This window comes from Pteropus vampyrus, unplaced genomic scaffold (assembly GCF_000151845.1).
Source record: "Pteropus vampyrus isolate Shadow unplaced genomic scaffold, Pvam_2.0 Scaffold149, whole genome shotgun sequence".
Taxonomy (NCBI): domain Eukaryota; kingdom Metazoa; phylum Chordata; class Mammalia; order Chiroptera; family Pteropodidae; genus Pteropus; species Pteropus vampyrus.
The window spans coordinates 675741-694176 of record NW_011888930.1 but is presented as its reverse complement, the minus strand read 5'-3'; the positions used below and the strand labels follow the sequence as shown (position 1 = coordinate 694176).

Genomic DNA, 18436 nt, shown 5'->3' with positions numbered 1-18436 from the left:
GTTTCTGTGTCTTTTTTTATGCTTACTGTCTCTTTGCTGAAGTTCTCACTGAGTTCATCTACTCTTCTTCTACGTTCCTTGAAAATCTAGATGACCAGTGTTTTGATCTCTGTATCTGATAGATTGCATGCTGCAGGAGGATCACTTCATAAATTATATAAATGTCTAAACTATAGATGTACACCTGAAACTAATACAAAATAATACTGAATGTTGACTGTAGTTGAAAAATTAAAAAAATATTTAAAAATGTGGTCAAAAGAGGACTTTATAGACAAAAAAAGAAAATCAGTAAGCTTTATCAGTAAGCTTTTTGGAATAAACGCTTCAACTGGGGAGGTTATCATATAAAATGTGACTTGATTTCAAAAGTATATAGTCTGTGAGCTTCAGGCAAACGACAATAATGATGAGAAAGCTGTGAAAGTCTCTAAACTTCTGTGGTTTGAATGCATCACCTACCAATGAAATAATTTTTTTTATCAAAATTTAGCCTAGAGTATACTACATATAATATTCAGTGCTAATGCATATAAATGTCAAGTTTGCGGCCAAAATTAGAAGAACAAAGTAAAATCTGTCAAAGATAAACAAATACGTAGACACATATATATCATACACATGAGGCATTTAATATACTCCCTCTTTTTAAAAATATACAATATTTATAAACCATTATCAGACTACAGACTTAATGAATCTAAATTTTGTAATCTTGAAATTTATCTGGGCCACGTTCAAGATAATATAAGCTTCTTTAGAGTAGGTCAGGCAGGAAATATAAGTAGTAGCAACTAATACTACTAGGCTTTATTCACCTAAATTTGGGTATTTCTAGTAACTGGAAAAAGAGACAAACTCACTATTTTACTAGGCAGCACATCTCATATTTATATTAACCAAAATCTAATAATATTTATATTAACCAAAACCTTTTCATAATTTGCTTCCACAGAATAAAATCATTTTTTCTGCATGAGAGGACTTCGGATTTGGAGGGCAGTATACATTGTCTCCAATGTAGGGGTCACTTATGAAATTGTTTGCCAGAATCTCTACTTTTCTGAGAAATATTTCTCTTTTACCTTGTAGCCCTGGTCCAACGATGGACAACTTTCCTATATTATGACAGTAATTCTCTTCTTTAGGATCTTCAATGAGAGAACCAAAAGAGTCAAGGGCATATATCACTGGAGAGTGCAACTATGAGGTAGAAAGTTCAGAGCTGTTTCCTCATGAGGGAGCAGCTGGAAGTGAGAGGGAGGAGAACGGAGATGACGAGGAGAAATCAGGAGCCGTAACAATTGCCGATGGTATCTGATGACTTTTGAATCTTTGGTACTAATAAATTTGAGGTCCAGTGAATTTCTTCACTTGGTTTCCATAAGACATCCCACGGTTCTGATAATAAACTTCCCCCATTTTTTAAGTCGATTTAACCACATTTCCATTGTTTGCAGTCAAGGGCCCTTAATATACTTTCATTTACTTCAACCAATGCTCATGTAAAATAGAGAAGCGCAGGTCTAAAATCCAGGCCCCATCATCAACAGTATGAGTTTCTACAAAGCCTCAAAATTTTCTGTGCCTTTTAGGTCCCAACATTCTATTTCCTAAATAGGATAAGCATAGCAGGGACAAAAGCCAGAAAGAATATACATCTAAACACGGGTTTTGCCATTATCTCTACCCTCAGATGCATTTGCTGTAATTTAGAATCGAAAGGTAAGGAAGGTAAGACATAAGAGCCCGGGAAAGGGTAGGGCAGAAGGAGTTAAAAAATAAACAACGTTGTTGCCATTATACCTAGGGTTGGCCATGAATAGGCATGTCCAAATCCAGTTAATTAGAGGACAAGCCCAGGGAACAGGTGATGAATTCTCTGGAGTGCCCTTGTAGACTTTCCCAAGCAATAATGGAACTAGTAGCTGCCATCTGTAGGCCCTACCATGTGCCAGCTACTGGGCTCAGCGCTTTCATACGTTATCTTGTTAATTCCTTGGCTTAGACATCTTTTGGGTACGTTCAGAGGAATAAAAAGACTGCTGGCTATTCCCCGGAGCCTCGCAGTATGGAGCATGGCTTTAGGTGGTGATTGAGAGAAATGGTTCTTTGCTGGCTGCCAAGCATAAGTTTAGGGGAATGAGTGCAAGTGAGAGAGTGGGGAGGAAGGTGGCTGAGCCGCGGAAGGCAGGGGAGTTTGTCACTGAACTCTGTTGGGCTGAGAGGAGAAAATTACAGCTGGAAACTGAATGATGATCTAGTATTTAGCACGAAGGAAAATAATAACACATCTACATTTATTCTCATTTTAAAATATCCATAGCGAATGTCAAAAGGCATTATTTTCTCAGAAAATCTGACAAAACAGTGCAACGATCATGCTAAAGTCTGAAGAATTTAGTCACTAATAAACATACCTGAATCTTTTTAGAGTTTATCTTCTTGAATTAAAATTATTGTTATAAAAACCTTAGACATGTGTTATAAATAAACCACAATAACACAACACATCATACTCTCTATAAAAAAAGTAACAAATGTAGTATAAAGAAGAGGTAAACATTTCAAAAAAATGAAAAATGAGCAATCATCCCGAAAGCTATTTTCCTTACTATGTCAACTATCAAACATTTTAAGTTAAATAATGTAAGAATAAAATAAAAATAAATTAGTGAATTCAAGGGGAAAAAAACATTAAAAATAAAACAGGGAGAACATTTTGACCAATAACTTGTCATTTACCAAGACATACTCATTAGTTAAAAAAAATAAAATCCCTTTTTTTTTGTCAGTAGAAACTCAGTGTTTCAAATGATCTTTTTTTCTGTGTGCGGTTTTTCCTTATTTTTGAAAATTCTGGTTTATACTCTTGAAGGAAGCAAAAAGGAAATAACCTTATAAAAATTTCAGAGTGTATTTTATTCTCAAATCTCTCGTTAATAAACAAACCATAGCATCAAAGTAGTAAACTCATCATTGTAAATAGCAAGTTTTGGGGTGTACTTTTTATCATCGAGTACAACTTTGTGTTTTAGGAACATCTGCCTTCATGCTATAGACCAAAATCAACAGGAATATACTATCTTAAATACTTGAGCAAAACTCAGTAAAAGATACAGTAGGCAAACATTGTGGTCGGCTCAGCAGTGATTACCAACTCATGCTCCAAATTCACTATAAAATGAAAATCAATATTTCCACAAGTTCCTGCAACATAAAAGATAACCTTCATTGATTTTTCTAGACTTAGGCCCCACTGATAAAATCTAATATAAATTTTCAACCATGAGGATTTGGATCAGAGCAGGGGTGATAAGTCCTGCACATCTCTTAAGAGGTGAAGAATTTTTTTTTTTAAAGTGCACATTCATACTATTTATAATTTGCCCTGTGCAAGTGAAAGCCTTTTCCACCAGTGCTATCAGGAATCTCTTCTAATTTTTATTACTGTGAGGCTAAAGCCTGTTCCAGATAATTTGGAAATTTCAGGGGAGTTGTGATAGGGCTGATGGTGCAGCCCTGGCTGACTTGAGAAAGGAGCTAACCGGTAATAGCCTCCATGGCTGTGCTGATTAAATGTTGCCATAGATGAAAGGCCTGCCATTGCCGCAATAAATTAACCAATCACACAAATCCCAAGTCAGTGCTAATCCTTCCTTGATACTCTGATCCTCTGATCAGCTCAAGGAGGTAAAGAAACTGGCTTGCGACGCTTGGTGCTCTAACCCCTGGATTTCATGTACACAAGGAGCTAATGATATCTTGCTGACCAGTTCAATAGGATGAACTTCTCTCACAACCCTTAGGGAACACCTCGGCCTTCTTAAAAAAAAAAAAAAAGGAAAGAAAGGAAAGGAAAAAAAAATTGACAAGCGAATGGGTTTTGTGTTTTACTAGGCAACTGCAGGCAAACTATCCAGCACTTGTTAACTAAAATAATCATGAAGCCAGGACCAAAGTGGGACATGTTCTGTGTCACTTAGGTATAGATAATGAATCACAAAAGGTCAAGGATCAAACAGAAGCGGGAACAGTAAAGAAAGCCAATGGGGGGAGAATGGCATTTCAAGACAGCCATGTGGTCTTTTTTATTTTGTCTTTCGTTCAATTTTGAAGCAGCACTCCATTGATATTCTGGATTTTTTCATAGCTGTACATTTTGGATTTCTGCTAAATTCTGTTAGAGATACGATGTTGCGTAGCACTCCGCTCGTGTGATCAGAATCTGATTTAGGAACAGACTCATTTAATCAATTAGCAGAAGGTCTGGCCACATGCAGTGTCTTCCTGTTAATTACGTGAATGCTGCCTTTGCAACAGAGTTCCCGAAATTGAGTCTGTGCAGGATGCATCAGCGGACTTCATAATTGGGGAAAGTTTTTTGTACGTAGTAATTGGTTGCTAGAAGTAAGAAGGCTCTAGGGTTTTCCTCCAGGGTTTCACACATAAAGAGTTTTTTTAAAAGGACTTCATTATCTTTCTTGGTCAGTCCCAAGAAATTAAAACCAATTCTTTTATAAGGCAGATGTAGAAACAAGGAGGAGAATGTAGAAAATCAGCATTTTGGAAATAAAACTGGAGTTTATTTAATACGAGGGAAGACACTTTTGTGAACATATATTAATTATTTTATTATTGAAGGGAGATGAAGGGAAGAATTGATCCGTTTTCCAAAAGTCAATTTAAAAAATCTACCTGGTCAGTAAAATTTAATCACATTTATACAACTTGATGAAGCAAAGCTAAACAGACCATAGTTACAACTTGGCAAGTGGATATTTTCAGTTGAAAATTTGCTCTTTGTGATAGATAAAAAGCCCTTTATAAAAATAACAGCAATCATTCAGATCAATTCTCTCCTTATAAAATTTCCATGGGTTTTAACCATCTTGTCATTCACCTCTTTTTTATTTACATGATGATCGTGTGTGGGTAGCACAGCTCTCGCAAGTGACCTTCCCAAAGGCAGTCCTTCCCACTGCTGGACTCAGAGTGAGCGAGTCTGGTTGTAAGGAGCAGATCTCATGGGAATTAATTAGTCAGAACACGAGAAGAACACAGCTTACTCCCTGCAAGGCATTCTGGGCCAACATTGCAGAATAATACAGCCATTTCTGACCAAAAAGAAGCAAAAAAAAAAAAAAAAAAAGACTTTTTTTCCTTAAAATAACAGATGTTACAACAGTCCAGAGAGGTACTAAAGTAAGTTTTATGCAGCAGAACAATGGGGCTGGAAAGAACTTAAATAACAATCCTCTGTAGAATTTAATCCTTTGGAGTTCTCATGTGATGCCTCATACCTGCAATATCTACTCAAATTTAATATTTATCCTCATTAATAGTCTTATATAATGCACTTGTAGTGCACTAGTACTATTAGGAATTTGATTCACTATGATTCCCAAATGAAAGACACTATTCATGGGAAAAATTAAATAAGAGACCATTTAAAATATGCTGTAATATATAGAGATTTTCTTACTAACCTAGGATAAGGATAACTCATAATATTATGCTATCCTTTTATTATTAAATTAAAATGGGTTGATACCACCATGATTATTATTAGAATATATATCTGTTGAATAGGATGAAAAACAAGAAAGAAGTCAGAAATAGCTTAAATTTTTGAAAAAACTGCCTCTGTACTCTTCTCTTACCATTAATAAATGACTATGCTTTCATCTAGAATTAATGAGGATGTACATCGTGTGTTTATGAGAAAATCACACAGGTGAGAGGTTGTAAGTTTGTTCTCTTTTCCTCATTAACACACACGTACACACAAAGCCTTGTATACAAGTGTTTGAAATGCATCACGTCCATATCGTTTTAAATAAGTAGCACATTTTCAGCATTTGTCATTATTTTTACTCAAATTACATGTGTTTCTAAGATGATGAGACATACACATGGAAAACAGGACAGCATTTTTAAAACTTATGTTAACTCCTGCTAATTTAAAGGTTTATTCCTAATTTTCAGAGATATTAAACAGAGCCCAAGCACAACATGGCCCTAATATTCAACTTAAACGAAAAGTTTAGAATAATGCCCTTTTTTCACAGGTATCTGGTCCAGTTTTCACATATACTGGGTAATGGTAAGGATGCAGCTATTCGGTGTACCAAAGACGAGTCTCGGGTAATTAAAGCACAAATATATGTGCCTGAAAAATAGAAATATTTCAAGGCACAATTTGAATTGTACTTTCTAAAGAACAACAGCTTTAACTAACTGGAGTAGACAAACAAGAAGCAGTGAACAGTGTACATCTGTTCCTTTCCTGAGAATCAAATGCTCAAAATTACTGTAGATACTATCTTGCTTAATTGAGGTTTTAGAGATATAGAGTCTCAGGCCCTCTCTCCCCAGTTGCTTTTACTACTCAGGAATCTCAGTATCTCAGTATCTCAGTTCTCTCTCTCTCTCTCTCTCTCTCTCTCTCTCTCACACACACACACACACACACACAGAAAGAAAAAGAGAGAGAGAGAGAGAGAAGATAAAAATTCGATACACAGATACCTCCTCCTCTATCACAAGTTGCTTTATACGATGACTAGAGAGCAGGTAAATTCTTATAGGAAATAAATTATTTAACTATCATGAGCTCTTTTCTCACAGCGTTATGCAAAAGCAGCTTTGGATCCCAAATTACATTGAGAAACTTCCAGAAGCTTTTGGATTGATGCTAAACTTGCAAAGGTTTTCACAGGAAAAGTAGAATATCTTCTTTCCTTAGGACAGTTAGGGAGGGTACACATCTCTTTGCAACTGGGATGATATCAATAAGGAAGATGTAACCCTCATTATAAACTGGGCTTTTTTCTTTTTTCTTTTCTTTTTTTTTTTAAAGAAAACTGCAGAGGGTTAAAGAAAAAGAGAATGAAAGGAAAATCTCCCTTCTTTTAGTGATTTCTCTTCATTCATTTTTATTCCTTTTAATCTGACTACACTAGGCATCTAATGATCGAGGATTCAAACACATTTCACTCATGCAATTTACAAGCTGCTCTTCTGTTCTAATATGGATGCCACTATTTGCCATAAGTGTTAACAGAATACACAGCATTAGTATCTACCAAATACCAAAACACTTCACCTATTTTGGTCATTTTGATTATGCAACTGGTCATCTCTTTTTTTTTTTGTTTTTTCTTTCAGACAAAAATAAGGGTATTAGCTAATTTTGTGCACTTTGCTTCCCTCCTGACTTAGCTCAGGTTGTTTTAAAATACAGATAGATTCTGGATGATGTTAGAAACCAATTACAGGATATTAGTGAATGTTATACAGTTTTCTTTCAGGTTTTAATCATGAAGAAATCATAGATTACAAGGCTGTAAGTAAAAAGTTATGGCTAAAGCCAATAAAAGAGATGGTGACTAAAACATGTTAGCCAAAAAAAAAAAAAAAATCACAATATTTAATGTTCTTTAGCCTATCGCCATTGAATAGAAATAAAATCCAGACTTCTTGTCTTGGCATGAACAGTTTCTCATTACCTGGACACTAACCCTGCTTTTGACCTTATTATTAGCCACACCTCACACCAAATTGCTTGCATTTCCCCTAAAACACTTATTTGTTTTATGCCTTCATGTCTTTGTCTATGCTGTTGCTTCTCCCTGGAATTTATATTCCCAATTTATTTGCTGAGTAAATGCATATTTTTTTTTTTTTTTCCTGAAAATCACCTCGAGACACCTTCCTTGGGCATTTGAGCCATTTAAATGTTTCCCCTACATAGGCTTGGTGGAGAATTATTGTTTCATGGCTGGCTAGCATCTGGTACAGTTCCATTTGATAATAGCTCTCTCTTTTTAGGTAATTCTTTCATTGTACACACACGCACTGGAATATTAATCTAGGGGCCCTTACCTCCCTAGCCAAATAGCAGAGGTGTGACCCAGGCTAGATTGAAAGGACACTCCCTTCCTGGACCTAAATCCTGAACAAAAAAAGAAAAAGACCAAAACTTGTTGGTGCTCACTGCTTCCGATGAAAGTGCCTGTATATAACTGTAAAATGGTTCCTAACTATTAGACACCTCACACCCTCGAACTGTCTTGAGTCTTTCCATTCCTAAACCTGGTTCTCTGACCTCCCACTGGTTCTATGAACACCCCCATATCTCTCCCATAAATTCTGTTTCTGCTTAAATTAGCCAGAGGTTGTGTTTATTGCTTGCATTTTTTTAAGAAACAATTACGCATATCTCCATCAGAAATCATCTTACTATGCTATAATTGTATATTTACATATTTGCTTCTCTCATAGACTGAGATCCTTGAAGGAAGAGACTAGATCTTAATCACTTATATATCCTCAGCTGCTTGCGTAGTGCCCAGCTCATACAGGAATTCAAAAAAGTGTTTGTTGAATCAGTAAAAGACCTAATGAATGAATCATGATTTATATGAGTGATGAAGAGGGGCATTATCAGAATGGTACTATAGGGAGGTTGTAGAAAAATTAAAGTAGTGAAGAACTGTTAAGTCAGACTTGAGTTCAAATCTAGGATTTGCACTTACTAGCTGAGTGCTTTTGGAGGAGTAACTGAAACCTCTGTTTCATGATCTATAAAATAGAAAAACTAGATCAGCTTCACAGAGTTACAGAAATGTGATTAACAAAACCCTGGCACTAAAAATATTAACTATTAATATTTAGGTTATTAATAAAATAAGTTATTGTAAGAACTGTGAGCTTTTATAATTTAAAGTTGAGTGATTTAAAGTAAATACTTAATAAATTTTAAAAGTCATTTTAAAAATGCTACCATACTAAACAATACTTTAGTCTTTATTTCAGAAGGTATGATCAAATTAAAATTGACCCCAGACCCTTCTGGGGTAAAGACTCTTCTAGATATTAATTTTTTGAGGTACTGGCATAATACTCTTCCTAAACACGAGATGTCGACCACATAGCTCCTGTCCTGAAATCAGGTAAGGTGAGCGGAAGTCAGGGCCCCATATAAAATGAGATGGACTGCTTTAAAAGGAATAACCCAGGCATTTTAGCTTAGAGATGTCTTTAAAGATCTTACTGCATTCTTTGTCAACGAACAAGATAATCAAAATTTAAAGTTTTTACCACAATAACCCTGGGTCCCCTGGAGAATATTCAGTGAAATATGAGAGTGGTTTTAATACCTAGACGCCCAGCTGCATCACAGTAAGGTCAGCCGGGGAGCAGTGCTGAGACTCGAGGCCATAATGACTCCATATGGAGCCGGGAAGCAGAGGAGGTAATAAACTTTCCCACGATGATTTCTTTGCTCCTTGCAGGACTAATGTAGACTGACAGTCACACATCTTTCTTTCAAGGGATTTTTTTTTACTTGGAGAATCACGATTTTTTTTTTTTTTTTTTGCCAACAATGATTAAGATCTACAAATTCAAGGAAAACACTGACCAACCTAAGGAAGCTGTGTGTTTGAGAGTGTGTGGGGGGGTGCACAGGTATATTTAATGTTTTAATGTAACTTATAGGAAGTCTGCACCCCTTGATTTGTGCACAAAGATATTTTCCTTTATTTTTTTTTTTTTTCTTGGAATGGAATACTCACTGAAGAGAAACTGGCATTAGCTTCCATGGTAATAAGATGACTCTAAATGAGGCATCTGAGGACAGAAACATTAGAAATTGGGGACAGCTGCGGACAGCAGATTTGGGACACTAGTATCATGTATGTAACAAATCTTTATTAATAAGTACATTAAATCCCATATTTTTCATTTATAACTGCTGCATAATTTCCTGTTAACACTTCATGTAAATTCCAGATAAGGTAATAATTTTTTTTTTTCAGAATTCTATTTCTGTTTCATTATATGTTCTATACTCTGCCCCACAGGTCAGTTGCATGATTGAAGTATTATGCCTCATTAAAATTCCACTAGTTAAAACATGGAGACGGAATTTTGGTAATTCTTTTTACGCAACTGGTCATCTCTTTTTTTGTTTGTTTTTTCTTTCAGACAAAAATAAGGGTATTAGCTAATTTTGTGCACTTTGCTTCCCTCCTGACTTAGTTCAGGTTGTTTTAAAATACAGATAGATTCTGGATGATGTTAGAAACCAATTACAGGATATTAGTGAATGTTATACAGTTTTCTTTCAGGTTTTAATCATGAAGAAATCATAGATTACAAGGCTGTAAGTAAAAAGTTATGGCTAAAGCCAATAAAAGAGATGGTGACTAAAACATGTTAGCCAAAAAAAAAAAAAAAATCACAATATTTAATGTTCTTTAGCCTATCGCCATTGAATAGAAATAAAATCCAGACTTCTTGTCTTGGCATGAACAGTTTCTCATTACCTGGACACTAACCCTGCTTTTGACCTTATTATTAGCCACACCTCACACCAAATTGCTTGCATTTCCCCTAAAACACTTATTTGTTTTATGCCTTCATGTCTTTGTCTATGCTGTTGCTTCTCCCTGGAATTTATATTCCCAATTTATTTGCTGAGTAAATGCATATTTTTTTTTTTTTTTCCTGAAAATCACCTCGAGACACCTTCCTTGGGCATTTGAGCCATTTAAATGTTTCCCCTACATAGGCTTGGTGGAGAATTATTGTTTCATGGCTGGCTAGCATCTGGTACAGTTCCATTTGATAATAGCTCTCTCTTTTTAGGTAATTCTTTCATTGTACACACACGCACTGGAATATTAATCTAGGGGCCCTTACCTCCCTAGCCAAATAGCAGAGGTGTGACCCAGGCTAGATTGAAAGGACACTCCCTTCCTGGACCTAAATCCTGAACAAAAAAAGAAAAAGACCAAAACTTGTTGGTGCTCACTGCTTCCGATGAAAGTGCCTGTATATAACTGTAAAATGGTTCCTAACTATTAGACACCTCACACCCTCGAACTGTCTTGAGTCTTTCCATTCCTAAACCTGGTTCTCTGACCTCCCACTGGTTCTATGAACACCCCCATATCTCTCCCATAAATTCTGTTTCTGCTTAAATTAGCCAGAGGTTGTGTTTATTGCTTGCATTTTTTTAAGAAACAATTACGCATATCTCCATCAGAAATCATCTTACTATGCTATAATTGTATATTTACATATTTGCTTCTCTCATAGACTGAGATCCTTGAAGGAAGAGACTAGATCTTAATCACTTATATATCCTCAGCTGCTTGCGTAGTGCCCAGCTCATACAGGAATTCAAAAAAGTGTTTGTTGAATCAGTAAAAGACCTAATGAATGAATCATGATTTATATGAGTGATGAAGAGGGGCATTATCAGAATGGTACTATAGGGAGGTTGTAGAAAAATTAAAGTAGTGAAGAACTGTTAAGTCAGACTTGAGTTCAAATCTAGGATTTGCACTTACTAGCTGAGTGCTTTTGGAGGAGTAACTGAAACCTCTGTTTCATGATCTATAAAATAGAAAAACTAGATCAGCTTCACAGAGTTACAGAAATGTGATTAACAAAACCCTGGCACTAAAAATATTAACTATTAATATTTAGGTTATTAATAAAATAAGTTATTGTAAGAACTGTGAGCTTTTATAATTTAAAGTTGAGTGATTTAAAGTAAATACTTAATAAATTTTAAAAGTCATTTTAAAAATGCTACCATACTAAACAATACTTTAGTCTTTATTTCAGAAGGTATGATCAAATTAAAATTGACCCCAGACCCTTCTGGGGTAAAGACTCTTCTAGATATTAATTTTTTGAGGTACTGGCATAATACTCTTCCTAAACACGAGATGTCGACCACATAGCTCCTGTCCTGAAATCAGGTAAGGTGAGCGGAAGTCAGGGCCCCATATAAAATGAGATGGACTGCTTTAAAAGGAATAACCCAGGCATTTTAGCTTAGAGATGTCTTTAAAGATCTTACTGCATTCTTTGTCAACGAACAAGATAATCAAAATTTAAAGTTTTTACCACAATAACCCTGGGTCCCCTGGAGAATATTCAGTGAAATATGAGAGTGGTTTTAATACCTAGACGCCCAGCTGCATCACAGTAAGGTCAGCCGGGGAGCAGTGCTGAGACTCGAGGCCATAATGACTCCATATGGAGCCGGGAAGCAGAGGAGGTAATAAACTTTCCCACGATGATTTCTTTGCTCCTTGCAGGACTAATGTAGACTGACAGTCACACATCTTTCTTTCAAGGGATTTTTTTTTACTTGGAGAATCACGATTTTTTTTTTTTTTTTTTGCCAACAATGATTAAGATCTACAAATTCAAGGAAAACACTGACCAACCTAAGGAAGCTGTGTGTTTGAGAGTGTGTGGGGGGGTGCACAGGTATATTTAATGTTTTAATGTAACTTATAGGAAGTCTGCACCCCTTGATTTGTGCACAAAGATATTTTCCTTTATTTTTTTTTTTTTCTTGGAATGGAATACTCACTGAAGAGAAACTGGCATTAGCTTCCATGGTAATAAGATGACTCTAAATGAGGCATCTGAGGACAGAAACATTAGAAATTGGGGACAGCTGCGGACAGCAGATTTGGGACACTAGTATCATGTATGTAACAAATCTTTATTAATAAGTACATTAAATCCCATATTTTTCATTTATAACTGCTGCATAATTTCCTGTTAACACTTCATGTAAATTCCAGATAAGGTAATAATTTTTTTTTTCAGAATTCTATTTCTGTTTCATTATATGTTCTATACTCTGCCCCACAGGTCAGTTGCATGATTGAAGTATTATGCCTCATTAAAATTCCACTAGTTAAAACATGGAGACGGAATTTTGGTAATTCTTTTCTCCATTACTAGAATTAACCATTCCAATACATTCCTGGGCTCCCTGAACCTCATAATTTATGAGTACACATACACTCACATCTACACCATTAACAAGTTCTTAAATACACACACATATAAGAAGCATATGTAACACAGATATGTGCTGGTCAAGGGGTCTCGATGTCCTAAACAGAAAGCTCTTATCTTTCTTTTGCTCCAGTGGCTGAAAATCCTTGCCCCACCACCTCCCAGTTCAGTATTTCTAGCTAGCAGCTGCTATCAGAAACCTAAATAACAAAAATATGCAAACTTGCACACTAATTCCCTTTGGAGATAGATCTTGGCTGCAGCCCTGTCATAAATCAGAGAATTTCGATATGAAATGAGGCAAGCAGCTCTAATCATTTCTGCATTTCAAATTGGATCACTGGCTCAATCACTGGGCTTTTTTAAACTGCTTGCCTAAGAGCAAATGTGAGGCGGGAGATAATTCTGAAGACATCTCTTCTTTTGTGGCCGTAGAACTCTTTTAACTGTTTCAAGACTGAAGGCCACATTTCAGTGATAATAGCACAAATCTGCTGGGAGAGATATGGATCCTTCAAGACATCTTCCTCCTCTTTCAACTCACAGAATTCCATCAATATCTGCATATATTATATATATTAATATATGTGTGTGCATATGGGTTTTGTGTGTCTAAAAAAGAAAGTGAGAAAAAAGAAAAGGAAGAGAAACATCTGACATATATCCACAGTCCATTTCTCCTTAGGATTTCCTGTTTTTGACACAAGCCAAGTTTCGACTGCACTATCACATAGTTAACATTTTTAAACTGGGAAAATATATTTCAAATAAAATTAAATCGTATCAAAATTGTGAAAGACTTTGGGGTTTCAAGGATGGCCTGCCAATTTGTCCACCCTTCGACAGCCAAAGGAAAACTGGGAAAGTCGTTTCACCTTCCCAGATGATTTTTGAGTTCTTATTTGAATTCTTATTACGATTGCACTTTTATATTTTCACATCTCAGACGGCCCTTTAAAAACAATGTATCAAGAGGAAAAAAAGAAGGAAAAAAAAGCCTCCAAGGCAATTACTGAGAGTAAAGAATCCTCTTGACCTTTTGATATTTTTGCTTTGAGTCTCCCTTATTTCTTATCCAAATGATACTAAAGGCTTGTTGCACGTTTCCTGTGCTCACTACAGTGCTTTGAAATGGAATTTAACTCCATTTTTCTGAGGGTTTTTGTAATGCCTTGTAAGCCTAATAGTGATCTGATGAAATTTTAAAGCTAAGCTGCTTCTGTTTTGAGAAAAGAATAAAAATGTTTATCAAATTTTTCTTTTACACAGTTAACAAATAAAACAACTCGGTTTTATGTGGTGTTTATTTTTCTGTTCTGATTTCACCTTTTAATGGCTGACATTGTATTTTACTTCCAGAGCTCAGGATACCAAATTTACCGTTTCCTTGTTATTAATTTTGTAAAATAGGAGAGCACGGTGACATGCTGATACAGGTGTTGGAGGACTTTCATAATATTACTTATGCACTTACTATGGCAACCTAATAAATGATGATATTACTGGGTATTTTATGTACAGCTTTATAAATTATATCTCTACTCTGCAACATGAATATGTCTATTTTTTACTGCATACTTTCAGATTCATTAAGATAATTCGATTTCTGAAGCTTATCAAATAATATAAAAATCAAAAGCCTTTAAATAAAATTCTTATAATGTGAAATTTTAGCATTTATCTGATTTTTTATTTTTCTTTCATACAAGTTTAAAATAGCACTAGAAACTAAAGACATTAGCATTTTTCCAATGTGTTAGTTAAAAGCAATATTTACAGTACTAACTTTATAAGTTCCATAGTTGTAAGAAAGAAGAAGTGTTATATTTTAAAAGAACTATTAAACCATATGTTTAATAAACAAATTTTGTGACTTAAAAAAACTATCATGAATAAAAATACTTAAGTAATACAACATATAAAGCAAAATCACTTATTAACATTTAGGTATCACTTGGCTTTTGGTTTTCCTTTTATTTTATTTTATTTTTCAAATAATTAAACAAGGAGAACCACGAGGTTCTAAAAGGTCACAAAAATTTAATCTCATGAATATATAAAATTTATTGTTTACAATTTGGTTGGTAGCCTCCACAGAAAAGAAAAACATCAGAATCAGCTCACTGATTCATAACCTATATTTACTTTTTTCTTAATCTGAGAACATTCAGCTAAGGCTCTGAGCTTTAGCGGGGAGTTAAGTCTGAAAACTGAAGCTATTTTAAGAGAACAGGGGTGGTTGTTACCCCACTAACTTATCTACCCACAACTGATAAATACTTATAATAACCTTGCATTATCCCTCTAATCCCTCCTATTTTTATTTTCCTGGATAGGTCCCAAACGACTAATACTATGGCAGAACTACACCCTTTCAAGTCTGATATGCTTATTCTTAAAGTGCACCATGTGTCCTGTGTAAAGTGATTGAGTAGGTGTTGGTAAAAAGTTAGCTACACTTCCATTTATTCCGTGCATATGCTCACATGTACGTATATGTACACACACACTTTTTCTTAAATTGTTACATGAATTTCAATCTACCATAAGAGAAGCTGCCTACATCCATGTCCATTACGGAGGCCTCTAAAAGTTATAGATACAAAAGTTTCCCCTCTGTCTACGGCCATGCTACCCTGAACAAGTCCGATCCCGGCTGATCTCGGAAGCTAAGCAGGGTTGGGCCTGGTCAGTACTTGGATGGGAGACCACCTAGGAAGACCAGGTGCTGTAGGCGTTAAAAAAAAAAAAAAAAAAAGGGATTGTAAGCTGACAAGATCCTTGCAATATGTGAGGTCAACCAAGGGTTGCCTTGCCTAAATTAATTAATTAATTAATTAATTAATTAATTAATTTTAAAAAATGTCTCTCTTCTTCGAATCAAATTCCTAACTCGAAAACACCTTCTGTTGTATCTATGGCCTGCACACATTTCTCATGCCTTGAAGTAAACCGATATAGCGTCCTAAGTAAGAATGAAATGCACAGGCATTTTTAGTATATGCGTGGCTCAAAACATATACTTTTAAGAGGCATTGAAAAATAGGTAATAAATGGAATGAACACAGGTTGTCTGCTAGATGATGCTTAGGCATCTCGATTTATTATCCTGCACAGATCTCCCATCTGCAACAGAAGACAGGACCACGACTTGGTCTTGACACACCATGGTGACATCACTGGAAGCTGAATTAAAATTTAGCTCTTCGGAGACAAAAAATACTCCCTCGCTAACAGTGCCAAAACTGAAGTACACAGCAAAAGTGAATGTTGGGGCATCAGACTAGCTCAAGAGAAAAACCAAGGCCAAGTAATAAAAGGAGGGAGAAGAGAGCCACTCGGAAGCTAACTCAAAAAGGAAATGGGAAGATAGCAGAGTTAAAAACATAATAATCAGAAGATGAGTTGAACTGCCAAAAATGGGAAGAATATGAATGGCAAAGTGGAAAAAGTAGGAAAGAATAAAGCAGGTAATGTGATTTTGAGGTGAAAACACACAACTAAGCTAATAATAGAAATAACAAGGTCAAATACAGGTGATTTAGACAACAAAAAAAGCCATATTTATATTAATCTAAATATATCACAAACATTTCGAACATTATGCTGTTTTAAATTCAAATTTCTATATTAAACAAATCCCTAGGTTTTCTTAATTTTACGTTTTTGTAAGAGTTGTTGGCAAAGTAGCTGTAATTGTTTGCAAAAGTTATTTTTCTGATTATAATAAAACACCACCATATGGCTAGCAGGTATTGCCAAGGTAGTCTCTTTGTTGAAGCTTAAGAGAAGTACTGCTGTACTCATTTAACAACATTTGGATGATATGACGAAATTTGGGATTGTCATTTTTAATACACTGATTCTGACAGTTATTCAAACCATGATCAAGTGATAGTCTAACTTACTGGTACAAAAAAGTCCTTACATAAACATTGACCAAATAATAGGACTAGAGGTCAGTCCATGAAGTTTAGGTTCTAAGATCTGCTAGGGTTTCTCTTAGCGTCTTCACTGAGCTTTTACCTTTCAGGTGACTCTCCAGGCTAACTGCTTTGTAACATGTTTTGAGTGACTAAAGGCTTTAAAACATAATGGAATGAGGAATCCTTACATTTCACTTAGCTGTGTACACTATGGATCAAGCATGTGTTCCGACTTCGGTCTGTGATCATGCTCTCAACAGGTCAATAAGGAGGGAGCCCCCAAGCCTACCCATTATCAGCTGTCACCTAAACTTGTCCCCTGACTGGCCTGACATACATCCTCACTCTAAGAATTTAGTAAAGACTATCTTAAATGGCATCCTGCCTGTGCAAAGGCAATGTGGTTAATCTTTGACAAAAGAGTATTCACATGTCAACAAAACAAATGCCTAATGGAAGGCCCTACTACAAAAGAATAAAGTAGCCCGTTCAAGCTGCCAATAAAAAAGAAATTTAGAAAAGATTAAAAGTTTGATTCCAGCATCATCATTTCCATTGAGACTGAAGTCTAACTCAACACCCAGTGCCCCTCCAGCAGCCCCAAAGTGAAGTTACACCAGACCCCAAAAGATCAACAATGGAGAGTTATGGAATGACATGCTTTCTACCTGGAGGAAGGGAGAAGGGAAATCAAAACACTCTCTTTTATTTTGATGTGAGATTTTCACATAAAATGTGCTTTAAAAACTAGTGTGGAAAACATGACTGAAAGAAGAAAAATACTTTTTCTCTTCCAATCACTCTATTTCTTCTACATTTACCATAAGCATGCTCTCTTTTCCATACAAAGGGAGTATTCCCAGGTGATCATGGATTTTACCACACCAGAAGCTGAGGTGGCTCTCTCAAGAGAATTCATGTCTCTGTCCTTTATAAGTAAGCAAATTAATCCTTAGATCAAACATTACCTAATGTATTTTTAATTCAATTCTTCTCTTCCTTATATAGGTTAGATAATGTTTATTTTTTAAATCCAACCAATATTTCAGTTTCCTCTAAATGCATATATTATTACCAAATATAATATCTTAATAGCCAGTAAAATGAACAAAAAGATCAATAATAATAACTTTAAGAAAAACTGCATAGATTTTCTTTGATTTTTTTCTGTGGTAGTCTTATGTTTTCATAATCCACACTACCAATCTGTTAAAATATTCTATTCCGATGGTTTTCAGCTGGGGGCAATTTTGCCACCCAAGGGATATTTGGCAATGTCTAGGGACATTTTTGATTGTAATGACCAGAGGGCATGTTCCTGGTATCTAGTAGATGGAATCCATGGATGCTGCTAAATATCCTACAATGCACAAGACAGCTCCCACACCGAAGAATTATCTGGTCCAAAATGCCAACAGTGTCAACATTGAAAAACACTTTTTAATCCATATTGCTAATCTATTCTTTCTGGTTTATAATTTATAACCAGAAATAGTTTCATTGTTCTAAATGTGAAGTAGTTCCATGGTTATTTGTGCTTTATGGAAATGTTCTATGTGGAAACCTGAAGAGACCTGTCAGCTATTTCATTTTGGGTTATGCTGTACCTGCCAGGACTCTTACAAGGTAAGGGCAGTCAGCATTTCATGATATGTCATTTTTTCCCCTCA

The 18436-nt window shown here is 35.4% G+C and overlaps 1 protein-coding gene and 1 pseudogene across 3 annotated transcripts in view; one reads left to right on the top strand and one right to left on the bottom strand.

Moving 5' to 3' along the window:
• The window catches only part of ZFPM2 (zinc finger protein, FOG family member 2), a 457642-nt gene that overhangs the window by 185153 nt on the left and 254053 nt on the right, over positions 1-18436 (bottom strand). The gene's annotated exons all lie outside the window — the stretch shown is intronic.
• Positions 15459-15577, top strand: LOC111745236 (annotated as a pseudogene).